The following is a 12795-nucleotide window of genomic DNA, read 5'->3' on the forward strand; positions in this document are numbered from 1 at the left end:
TTTTCCCCTGTGGAAAAATTGTAATTTCCATTAATATTTGAAAATTACATGTTGTAGATGCTTGAAGAAGCATATGCTATAGGATGGGGCGGCTCGCCCTTCAGATATACAAAGTACAAAAAACCCTGTAGGGAGTGTTGATAGTAAGTGCATAATTACATGTCAAAATATAATATAGACAGTATAGTGTTCAGTGAGAATATGTACAAGTGTAGATCAAAATATATCAAGTAAATTAGGCCCTTACGGCCCCTATGCTCTGATGTCAATATATGGCCGATGATAGTATTGATAGTGTTCCATAACCTGCTGCTCCTGAATCAACCATGTACCCTGAGGCCGGATCGTAGCCTCCTTGGAAAGCTGGTCGGAAATCTTGTTGTGCTCCCTGTAGATATGATGACATACAATGGTGTCAAATTGGGCCCTTAAACGAAGTGCATCATCCAATATATGTCTTAGAGTATATGCATGACAATTAGATATACTGTTGAACAATGTTTTAAAACTCCGACTCCGACTCCGACTCCGACTCGGCCAAGGGTCGACTCTGACTCGGTATCGACTCGGCCGACTCTATTTCAATGACTCGGTCATTGTGAAAAATACATTAAATATTTTTTTTTTATAAAAACACATAATTTTAAAGATTTTCATTCATGTTTCCAAACACACAGCATTAGAATATAGATAGAAGACAACATATGATCAAAGTAAGCTCATGAATATATCCATTATATCAAAATGGCACCCAGTGCACTGTCCAATACATACACGATGATGATATAGAGATCAAAACAAAAACAAATAACCAAGGAAGCTAGAAATGGCCTCTACAACAAAAGTTTGTGACCAGTACTACTGGCTACTGCTAGAGTTGCCAACATCATCTGGCTCAGTGTTACTTGTGAGTGGGAGCGAAAACGGGAGCGGGAGCGACATTTTCAGAAGCTTCCAGTTTGGAAGCGAATCCCGGAGGAGTTCGACAACCAATGTCACTAACATCAAGGTACATAGAGGGATTGGTGCTCTTGATTAAATACGAATTCCATACCCTAATACATGACAAAATTCAATGGAAACATTGCAATCCCCCAATCCTGAAATCCTGAAAAATTGATAAGTCTGCTGGATTTTGAATGAAATCTAAAATTCTACTTTCTCCATATGAAATCCAATGAGGCCGGAACCACTCTCAAACATCCTGAGTCATTTCATGGTAATGTTAAAAATTTAAGTAAAAGTCTCCTTAATCTTCATTTTCATCCTTTTACTTTAAGAATTTAACATTACCATGAATAGCATATCAATACTAGGGATCAGAGTCAGACAGGGAAACCCATGAGTCAGACAGGAAAGCCCAGGGAGTCCCCCACACTCAGAAAAAAAAAAAAAAAAAAAAGGGTTTTTTGGGGTTCACTGGCCGCTGTCTGTAACCCGGCCGGGTTGATACGGACTCGGCCGAGCCGACCGGGTTAATACCGAGCCGGTCGAGTTGTGTAACAACTCGGCCGGCTCGGTATTAACCCGACCGGCTGAACCGGTTCAATGGCCGGGTCAATTTTTTTTTGTCCGACTAGGACCAACTCGGTCGAGTCGGTTCCGAGCCAGCCGGGTTTAAAAACACTGTTGTTGAACCAATTTATAATAATCTTGGAGTCACCATAAACTTGTAGATGCCTACACTGTTTTTCTAAAGCAAATTGTAAGAGATGTCTGAGGGTGATCAATTCAGCAAAGTTATTAGTCCCATTGCCCAACCCCATTTGTATTTTGAAGAAGTGGGTCTCGGTTAAGTGTAGTAAGGCTCCCCCACCACAACCCATAGCTTGTGCAGACCCATCAAAATAGACCTAGTGAATACTCTTGTCAATGACTTCAGTGGTTGATGAGCCCCAAAAATGGATAATTATATGGGCTCATTCAACCTCCTAATTCGACTTAATCCACCATTCTCACTAGTTTATTGCATTTTTTTGATTATATTTATGCTAATAGAGTGAATTGGGTTAGTCATTATGCCAACAAGTCTAATGGGTGCTTTGTGCAGATTTTTAGTCAATTTTGAGACAAAATCAAAGGTTTTAATGAGCACTTGGCAGCCAAATTCATGGGAGAACAAGGGAGAGGATTTGTAGGAAGGTGTCCCCTTCATTTATGGGCCCTTACCTCGAATTCTCCACCATCAGCTCGGAGTTCAAGGGCCACCAAATCAATTATCATAAGGGAAGCCGAGCAAGTGCTAGTAAAAGTGCTGTTAACTACAAGTTTTGGCAGCCGAGTTCCTAAAGTGTAGGAGGGTTGTTGGGGTCCTCAATTTGTATAAATAAGAGGGCTTAGGGCCTCATTTCAGTTAGTCACTTTGTAGGCAGAAGTTAGCTAGTTTGTGGTTCGATTTTAGTCATTCTTTTAGTCATTTTTTAGGCAGTAGGTTAGCTCTGCATTTCAGCACATTTTCGAGTTTTCCTTGTGGACAGTTTTTGGAATGTAACTATTCTTTTGATCAATAAAGATGAATCTAGCTTTGCACCAGCTCTAAATCTCTCTTAGGAGGCTGTAGCTCTTGGGGTTGGGCCCATCTCAAGTGCCCAATACCTCCTTTGTTTACCTTTATGTGTTTTTGCTGCATTCTCAAAATAAAATATGCTATTTAGATTTAAATCTTGTTTTGTTGTTTAGGTTATTTTTGATGATTAAAAAGGATTTTGATGTTCAGATTGAGTTGATAGGTTGTTAGCAGGGAAAAGCTTCAAAAAAGGGCCATCAAACACCTCTGATTTCACCTCTCCCTCAGTGGGATCAGGAGCTGGGATCAAGGTGACCTTGCTGCCAACAAAAACACAGTCATTGCTTCGCCATGCAATCATTAGTGTTTGATTTTTATTTGCAGAAGTTGGTTACATGTTCAGATTCTTGATTGCTTCGTTGCATAAGTTATTTCACATGGTTTCAGTGCAAATAAACTTCTGTTCCATTTCTTTGCTGTTATCTGGGTCAGAATAGACTAACGTAACTAGGTCTTTGATTTTCCAAATCCTTGTTTGTTTCGTTTGAAAAACAACTTGCAGAGCACCTGTTATCCTTCTTTATCTACCCCTTCTACGTCAATCCTACCTGCTTCATCCTCTACTTAGAATCCTTGCCTTAAGTTTGCCATTTGCTCACTCTGCCCTAAATTCCCATATTGTTGTGCAACATTACTCTACCTCTCCTTGAACAAATCCAACCATCCTCGCCACTTCTCAGCTCCATTCCCCAAGTCTTGGACCTCCTCACACCCTTGTCTAACCTCCATACCCACTTCTTCACCTTTCTTCCTCCATCCATCCTCCAAAATCCCATTTTTGAACATCCTGTAGAAAAATTACAGACATCCTGTAGAAATTCCAGAACATCCTGTAGAACCCCTGCAGACTTCCTGTAGAAGCTCACGAATGAGGTTTCTTGATAGCCAAACTCTGTGAAACTCTTTGGAAGGGTGTTAGGGACCCCTTAGGCCCTCTCTGAACCTTCCCGACCTCCTCCAAGCATTTCCTCTCGCCAATCCACCTCTGCACAGTAAAAAACAGTTAAATCGCATGCATGATAATTTTGACAACTTATTCAAAAATACAAAAAGATGTCTCTTTCAGATTTTACCATAGAAGTAGCTTAGACACATGCATTTTACCTTCTTAGAAGACAATGGCATCTCTCCCAGTAGCTTGCATCTTCTTTCTTGCATCAATAGGGCTAGCTGGTAAAATTAGGGTTTGCGTTGTCTTTCAGCTTTTCAGTTTCTTTCTGCAAGTAGATTAGCCTTCTTTGAGTTAGCTTTCGTCCATCAGTTAAAAAGCTTCTTCTCAGAGCTCATAGAAGTTGGTTTAAGTTCCTAGCGGACCTGTGCCAGCTGACCAAGTAACAACTGCGGCAAGAGCTAGTACTTGTGCATACAGCACCGTCGCTTCCAAGTTTGTTAGGAACTACTCGGTTGATAAAATTAAAGAAGGGAGTTCCAGGAGTTGCAGCATGATTGTTGCAATACTGGGGCTCACCACTCTTTTTGGCGCCGTTGCCGGGGAAGCGTCAGAGTATTGGTGATTGCTGCTTTTCTTCTATTTTCCACTACAACCTTCTGCTAAGTAGTTTATTTCATTTCCATTATGCAATTTCGTTTCTGCAAAAGTAGATTAGCATTTCCCGCTTTCATAGATTAGCATTTCAATTCCGCAATTTCATTTCTGTAAGCGTAGATTAGCATTTCAATTCTCCAAGCGTAGCCTAGCATTTCATTCCTGCAATTTCATTTGAGCAAAATAGATTAGTCCTTTCCTGCTTTCATTTCAATTCCGCATTTTCATTTCAGCAAGATAGTTAGTTGCAGTTCAATCTATTTTAGTTTTGCAGGTACAAGCAGAAAAAAGCAAAATCAACCAAAAATATTTCCTTTCATGCCTTGTAGGAGTAGAGATAATTCAGGAAAATGATTGCACAACGCCCCCACTGCGTCACACAACCAACCTTCTCTCTTCTTCGATGGTTGTGCTTAAAGAACCCTTAGGTGGACAACGAGACATATTTGAAGAACCTCAAGGGAAGAAGAAGAAAAAAACATTCCTCTGGAGCAAATGGCTACAAATAGAAATGTTGGGAGCAGTACCTTGTCCAAAAATGAATTTGCAAATCAGATGGAAGATTTCAAGAGCGAGATGAGGCAGTTTCTTGCCATGCAACTGGATACCTTGCAGATCCAAAGGAAGCAAGAGGAAGCCAAGAGGGCTTTGGCCATCTTTTGTCCCAGGTGCACTAGAAAGCATCCTAGGAACGAATGTCCCTTGCACTCCATAGAAGTGTGTTTTGTCTGTGAAAGAGACCATCCTACGAATCAGTGCCCTTCCTTGCCCGGAATCAAAGCTGCATATCAGAGGGCAAAAGGAGCCATTGAACCACTCTATTATCTGAACCAAAGGAGGCCACATGGACCCATACCTTACCAGCAGGGAATGCAAGGGACATCCCAGACCTATTACGACCTCTATCCAGCCACTTCCATGCCTTCTTGGGGTCCCCCTGCTCATCCTTCCTGGTCCACACCCCCTCCTTGGTCAGATCCATCTCCATATTATGCCCAACCAGCTGCTCATTCATTTCACTCTTATGCTCAGCCACAGCCTCAGTGGAATGCACCTCATCAAAGGTGGAGGCCCCAGTACAACTCTCCTCCCACTCCTTTGCCTCCACCACCTGCTCAACCGCAACCATCGCCTCCTCCTCCACCAAGGCAGCCCCAAATGCCTGCTCAACCACAACCCCATCCACATCCATCTCAAATATACGCCCCCACTCAGCTACCCACACCACCATTTTCAAACCTGTCCATTGGAGTAGCTCAACACAATTGCAATGCTGAGATACAACATGTCCAAATGACTCCTCTTGAGCTCAATGATCTTCACCATAGCTCAGGAAGAGTGTTGCAAAGCAAAGATTATGTTGACAACATTGAAGGACCAAAGGCAAAAGAAGATTCAAAAGAGGAGATCAAAGCACCATGGGCTGCACTTGATGAAGAGAAAACATCAGAAGCAGAAATCAAGAAAGCTCCCTCATGGTTACCATCAAACCCTCCATGTAGTCAAGAGAAAAATCAGCACAAAGAGGAAGATGTGAAGGTCATGATAGAAGAAGATATGGAGAATGATCCAGATCAGCAAAAGGACCAAGGATATCAAAGCTATATTGAGACATGGTTCCAGACGGTCACTAAGTTGCAGCAGTACTCTCTTCTTCAGCTATGTTTGATCCCTTCAAAGTCAAATCATTTGGTCTCTGAAATCCGGATAGCTGTCAAAGCATGCATTTCAAGCCTCCACATCATCTTGTCTCTAATCTTGATGTGCACATGGCTCCATTGGAAGTATTCTTATACTTGAAAAGAATTTTGTTTTTCAAGTAGGGTAGGGTAGAAAAAAGAGAAAAGAAAAAAATGAAAAAAAATGAAAAAAATGGAAATAAGAGGAAAAATCTAAGGTGAAAACCTCCTCGGAGGCGCCTTAGATTGGCTCATTGATTGAAAACCTCCATGAGGCGGTCAATGGGTTGGAAAAAAGAAGCAAAAAAGAGAAAAGAAAAAGAGAATAAGATCCCTGGGTGAAAACCTCCCTTGGAGGCGCCCAAGGCAGGCAATTAGGGTGAAAACCTCCATGAGGCGCCCTAGTTGTTTTCAAAAAAAAAAAAAAAAGAAAAAAGAAAAAAAGAAAAGAAAAAAGAAAGCAGGACTAATCTCTGTGAAAAATTGCAGGTTGCAGTGAATACTTTGCAGGAAAAGAGGGGCGCGCAAAACGAGGACAGGAGTCCGTACCAGGCTCCAGGACATCCCTTCAGACACTCCCTCCATGGCCACTCACCTCTCCTAGGATTTGGTCACATTCAGGTCAAGATTTGGCTTTCTACAGGAAGTTCCAGGCTTTTCTACAGGAAGTTCCAGGCGTTTCTACAGGAAGTTCTGAAACATCCTGTAGAACCTTCGGACGAACCAAATTCAATTTTAAAAGGGAATCTGATGGTTGGAATCTGTTGGTTAGGCCTGCAAGCACCCCTGTTTCCATCCCTCACCTTTCTCCATCATTTTTTCCACCTCATTGTGCTTCTACAGGAAGTTCCTGTAGAAATTAAAGGAAGCTAGAAATGGATTTCAAAAAGGTAGTTTGCGAACATGCTAGCTTCCTCAAGGGTTCAGAAGTCCTCCTGCTATCTTCAAACTCCTCCTCCATCATCTCCATGCCTGCATCACAACCCAAGCTCATTTTTTCTACCATGCAAAAACTTGCAGAATGCTTTGAAGAAAAAATACATAGAACATAATTTGTTTTTAACCTAGCTTGAAAACCGTGCATCCATTTGCAAAATTGTTACAGGGGGAGTTGTATAGGGACAATGGCAACATGCCCGAGCAATTTCAGCCCATTCTGGTGCACAGTTTCCAAGAAACCAACCTCTATCACCTTCAGCCATTTTTGCATTTTCTCCATATCCGTGCATCTGTTTTAAAACCTGTTTCATGGGGAGATGCACATGGGTGATAGTAGCCTACCCAAGCAGTTTCAGCCGATTCCGATGCACGGTTTCCAAGAAATTGATCTCTATAATCTTCAGCCATTTTTCGTTTTTCTCGAAATCTGTGCATCCATTGATCGCAATTTTGCTATGGGAGGTGCATAATGATGATAGGAACATGCTCAACAAGTTTCAGATCGATCCGATCTATCGTTCGGGAGCAATGGCGAAAACAAGTTTCGGTCCTGTGAAAATTCGACATCAGCAGCTTGAGGGTGCAGATCTGAACGTGAAGCCAACTCCTACAGCATGGATCCGGCCAGAGGATACCTGCACAAGAAAAAATAGCCATGAATCAGCAACCAAGCCACCATGCAACCACAGAAACCAGTGCATGCAGCAAATGAAAGGCCACAACACCTCACAACAACCATTCGACTTCCAGGTACGTGACTAAAACTCATTCCTCTGATTGCATGAATGTAATTTGGAAACTGCATGAGCAATGAGATGGTTGGGATTAAAAAAATCGGTGGCAGTTCAACAGCGCTCGGTGGGTGAATGAGACACGTGCGCTCAACCATCTCAGGAGGAAATCGGGAAACAGGTAATGGTGACTGTTTGACCTTCGACATAATTGATGGAGTGATCACAGGTAGGAAACAGGATGTTTCATGACAGCACCGCCGTCTGCATGGGCCAGCACACATGTTGGCCACTTCACTCCCTCACCGCAAATCACGCAGCAATTAAAGAATGCTCGGCTGACTCTCACCACCCGCTGATTAATTTGCACTTGCAGTGTTCTTAGCCGAAGTACGTGTCCTCTGCTCCCACAATCTGTTAACCTGTCGTCCTCCACGAGCTTTTCAGCTTAGTTCGAGATTCTGCTGCGTATCGGGCTCGCTCAGAGGCGCAGGGGCGTTCTACAGGAAGTACGACATATCCTTCCGAAGCAGAGAAGCCTGGACTTTTCTTCATCGAGTTTGGAGTTCTGAGAGAGGTAGGCTTGAAAAAACACTCTTCCATGCATGATACGTTCGAAAGGCGGTGAATTAAACTATTTTGAATAAGAAAGTATGAAACAAGTCTGCCTGTGAGTCAAAAAATAGCAGCTGCCTGTGTGTGGCACGAAATTTCTCAGTCGATTTTGTGTCAAAATTCTCCTCCACAGTTCTTGTTAACAAATTCCTTCTGTAGAAACGATAAACCACTGTAAGGGCTAACCTGTGCATAAAGAATGTGACTTTTATGTGGTTGGGGATGAAAATTAAGCTCTGCACTCTGTCTGTGAGAGCCTAATTCCCTTTTGACAGTCGAGTTTTGGGCAGCAACAACATTATAACCAGGGAATTGTTGTTCATTGATATCAAACAGCCGAGGAATTCTTCCTTGAGTCCAGGGGGAAACTATAAACAACATTTCCGTTTCTGACCAAAGCATAAGAAAAAGGGAGCACTCTCACCATGCCAGGGGGATTCATAATTCAACATTATCCATGGTTATCATTTCAGGTTGCTGTGTGAACTTACACTTCATCCAGCAGTGAAGACAGGGAACACATTGAGGCGGAAGAGAAAGCTAAGGGTAAGGAAACCCAGGACAGACCACCACAGAAAGAGCAAGAAGAGAAACAAGAGAAAGGCCAAGCTGCTGAGCCCAAAACTGTGGGTGGAATAAAGGCACAAACGCCAAGGGAGAAACGGTTGCAAATCAGGGTAGAGAGGACTGAAAAATTCCAAGCAAGTGAGGGCACATCCAAGGAAACCACAACAAAATTAAAAGAGAAGGCACCCCCAGCCAAGCAGGCCAAAACAGTGAAGACCGTTTCTACAGGAAGCCAGAAAACCGTTTCTACAGGAAGCCAGAAAACAGTCAGCACAAGACTTTCTACAGGAAGTCTAGAAACAGGGCAACAAAAGGAAAAATCACCTGAGCTTTTAGCCAGGGAGGCAGCAACTGTGCTGGCCACCCTAAGCACATCTCCAAAGCAAAAAGGGAAGTGAAAGTGGAAGCCTTCCATGTATTTTAAGGCAAGAAGGAGCACGCGGATAAAAACTGGCAAACCCCAGCGACCGTCAAAAGAGCCAATCACGATTTTAGACACCCCAGTTACACAAAAGGAGAGGTCTCCCTCAAAGGCATCCATCACCTATGAACGTGGAAGCCCGAAGACATCCACCTAGAGAGAAAGAATGAAAATGTTGGACACAAAGGCCTCTCTACAGGATGCTGAGACAGTTCTATAGGAAGCTGAGAATTCTCTAGGAAAAAGAGCACAGGGAGTGGGAAGAAGCAGAGAGAAAAGCATGGTTTCATGACGGAGAAGAGGACATCACTTCAGAAGCTTGGCATGACATGGAGGCCACCAGGGCCATCAAAGATGAGGAGATAGATTAGTTGCTTAGAGGATGAGCAACACTTTCAGTAGGGGGGTGATGATGAGCCCCAAAAATGGATAATTATATGGGCTCATTCAACCTCCTAATTCGACTTAATCCACCATTCTCACTAGTTTATTGCATTTTTTTTATTATATTTATGCTAATAGAGTGAATTGGGTTTGTCATTATGCCAACAAGTCTAATGGGTGCTTTGTGCAGATTTCTAGTCAATTTTGAGACAAAATCAAAGGTTTTAATGAGCACTTGGCAGCCAAATTCGTGGGAGAACAAGGGAGAGGATTTGTAGGAAGGTGTCCCCTTCATTTATGGCCCTTACCTCGAATTCTCCACCATCAGCTCGGAGTTCAAGGGCCACCAAATCAATTATCACAAGGGCAGCCGAGCAAGTGCTAGTAAAAGCGCTGTTAACTACAAGTTTTGGCAGCCGAGTTCTTAAAGTTTAGGAGGGCTGTTGGGGTCCTCAATTTGTATAAATAAGAGGGCTTAGGGCCTCATTTCAGTTAGTCACTTTGTAGGTAGAAGTTAGCTAGTTTGTAGTTCGATTTTAGTCATTCTTTTAGTCATTTTTTAGGCAGTAGGTTAGCTCTGCATTTCAACACATTTTCAAGTTTTCCTTGTGGACAGTTTTTGGAATGTAACTATTCTTTTGATCAATAAAGATGAATCCAGCTTTGCACCAGCTCTAAATCTCTCTTAGGAGGCTGTAGCTCTTGGGGTTGGGCCCATCTCAAGTGCCCAGTACCTCCTTTGTTTACCTTTATGTGTTTTTGCTGCATTCTCAAAATAAAATCTGCTATTTAGATTTAAATCTTGTTTTGTTGTTTAGGTTACTTTTGATGATTAAAAAGGATTTTGATGTTCAGATTGAGTTGATAGGTTGTTAACAGGGAAAAGCTTCAAAAAAGGGCCATCAAACACCTCTGATTTCACCTCTCCCTCAGTGGGATCAAGAGCTGGGATCAAGGTGACCTTGCTGCCAACAAAAACACAGTCTTTGCTTCGCCATGCAATCATTATTGTTCGATTTTTATTTGCAGAAGTTGGTTACATGTTCAGATTCTTGATTGCTTCGTTGCATAAGTTATTTCACATGGTTTCAGTGCAAATAAACTTCTGTTCCATTTCTTTGCTGTTATCTGGGTCAGAATAGACTAACGTAACTAGGTCTTTGATTTTCCAAATCCTTGTTTGTTTCGTTTGAAAAACAACTTGCAGAGCACCTGTTATCCTTCTTTATCTACCCATTCTCCGTCAATCCTACCTGCTTCATCCTCTACTTAGAATCCTTGCCTTAAGTTTGCCATTTGCTCACTCTGTCCTAAATTCCCATATTGTTGTGCAACATTGCTCTACCTCTCCTTGAACAAATCCAACCATCCTCGCCACTTCTCAGCTCCATTCCCCAAGTCTTGGACCTCCTCACACCCTTGTCTAACCTCCATACCCACTTCTTCACCTTTATTCCTCCATCCATCCTCCAAAATCCCATTTCTGAACATCCTGTAGAAAAATTACAGACATCCTGTAGAAATTCCAGAACATCTGTAGAACCCCTGCAGACTTCCTGTAGAAGCTCACAAATGAGGTTTCTTGATAGCCAAACTCTGTGAAACTCTCTGGAAGGGTGTTAGGGACCCCTTAGGCCCTCTCTGAACCTTCCCGACCTCCTCCAAGCATTTCCTCTCGCCAATCCACCTCTGCAAAGTCAAAAACAGTTAAATCGCATGCATGATAATTCTGACAACTTATTCAAAAATACAAAAAGATGTCTCTTTCAGATTTTACCATAGAAGTAGCTTAGACACATGCATTTTACCTTCTTAGAAGACAATGGCATCTCTCCCAGTAGCTTGCATCTTCTTTCTTGCATCAGTAGGGCTAGCTGGTAAAATTAGGGTTTGCTAGGGTTTGCGTTTTATTTCAGCTTTTCAGTTTCTTTCTGCAAGTAGATTAGCCTTCTTTGAGTTAGCTTTCGTCCATCAGTTAAAAAGCTTCTTCTCAGAGCTCATAGAAGTTGGCTTAAGCTCCTAGCGGACTTGTGCCAGCTGACCAAGTGACAGCTGCGGCAAGTGCTAGTACTTGTGCATACAACACCGTCGCTTTCAAGTTTGTTACGAACTACCGGGTTGATAAAATTAAAGAAGGGAGTTCTAGGAGTTGCAGCATGATTGCTGCAATACTGGGGCTCACCAGTGGTGATGGTGCGTTGGGGGGCAGGTCTATCCTCATCAGGAATAAAGGAGTAAATGGACAAGACACGGGCAGATGCATGGTGCCAGAGGGGTAATGTATTGCTGAAAATGAGCTTGTTTCGAGCTAGCCAGATGGTCCAACAGACTAATAATGGGAGATTCCTAGCTTTAAGTGGCATAACCAATGACCACCATGATTGCCAAGCCTCAAGAATGGTATTGCCTTGCTAGCTGATGGGTAATGGGAGAGAGGTGTGGATCAGGGCCCAAAAATCCTTAGTAATGGGACAATGGAGAAAGAGATGCTCAGTAGATTCAGAGTCTTGTCGGCATAAACAACACCATGTGGGTCCATAAAAGGATCGCTTCATAAGGTTATCCCCAGTGGGTGCTTTATGACGAAGGACTGTCCACATGAAAAGTCTTGTGCGAGGGGGGGCTTTCAACTTCCATAGTATATTCCACCACTAGTCAATTACTGGTGGCCTGTGTGCAGAGAAAATAACAGGATATCCATCCTTGGGAGTGTATAGCCCATGCTTCGCCTGTGCCCATATCAATTCATCATCCCCGTCAATAATCCTAACATGAGATTCTATAAGAGCATTTGTATATTTGAGCCAGTCTTGTTGCCATATGTCAGGGATGCCAAGTTGATTAGCTGTTTTCCAAGCCTGAGAAAATAAATTTGTATTCCCAGGGTCTGCAATGTGATCAAGATGTGTGATGCCAACATTTGATAAAAAGATGATCAAATCAGGTGGAAGTCTATAGGCATTACCACTGCTGGTCCAAGGGTCCAAACCCACACGCACTGAAAACCTTGAACTTTTATATTGGGACTCACGGCAAATCCTTTGCCCAGTGACCTTTGCGCACCACTGCATCTTGCAGATACTCGATCATGCCTAGTATAGGACTCTGCCCGTGACACAGTCCTTCACACTACTCTGTGGCACTAGGCATGTTGATTCTGGCCTTTACGGCCCGTACAAGCAGTCTGCCATACTTAGCCAACTCTCTTGGCATGGGTCTTCAAAACACTGTTGCTACCTGCAATAGTTCCCACAACTTCCTCTTAGAGCTATCACATGTGCAAATCTCAAATTCAATTGCCTTTCTCAGAGACCATGCTTTGATACCATGTTAGATTTTGTGGGCAC

At 42.8% G+C, this 12795-nt stretch overlaps 1 protein-coding gene across 6 annotated transcripts in view; it reads left to right on the forward strand.

The window, feature by feature from the left end:
* The window catches only part of LOC149263254 (uncharacterized), a 463048-nt gene that overhangs the window by 31754 nt on the left and 418499 nt on the right, over positions 1 to 12795 (forward strand). The gene's annotated exons all lie outside the window — the stretch shown is intronic.

Source organism: Pinus tabuliformis, chromosome 6 (assembly GCF_031772625.1).
Source record: "Pinus tabuliformis cultivar Carrire ecotype Pingquan chromosome 6, CPIR1, whole genome shotgun sequence".
NCBI classification, from domain to species: domain Eukaryota; kingdom Viridiplantae; phylum Streptophyta; class Pinopsida; order Pinales; family Pinaceae; genus Pinus; species Pinus tabuliformis.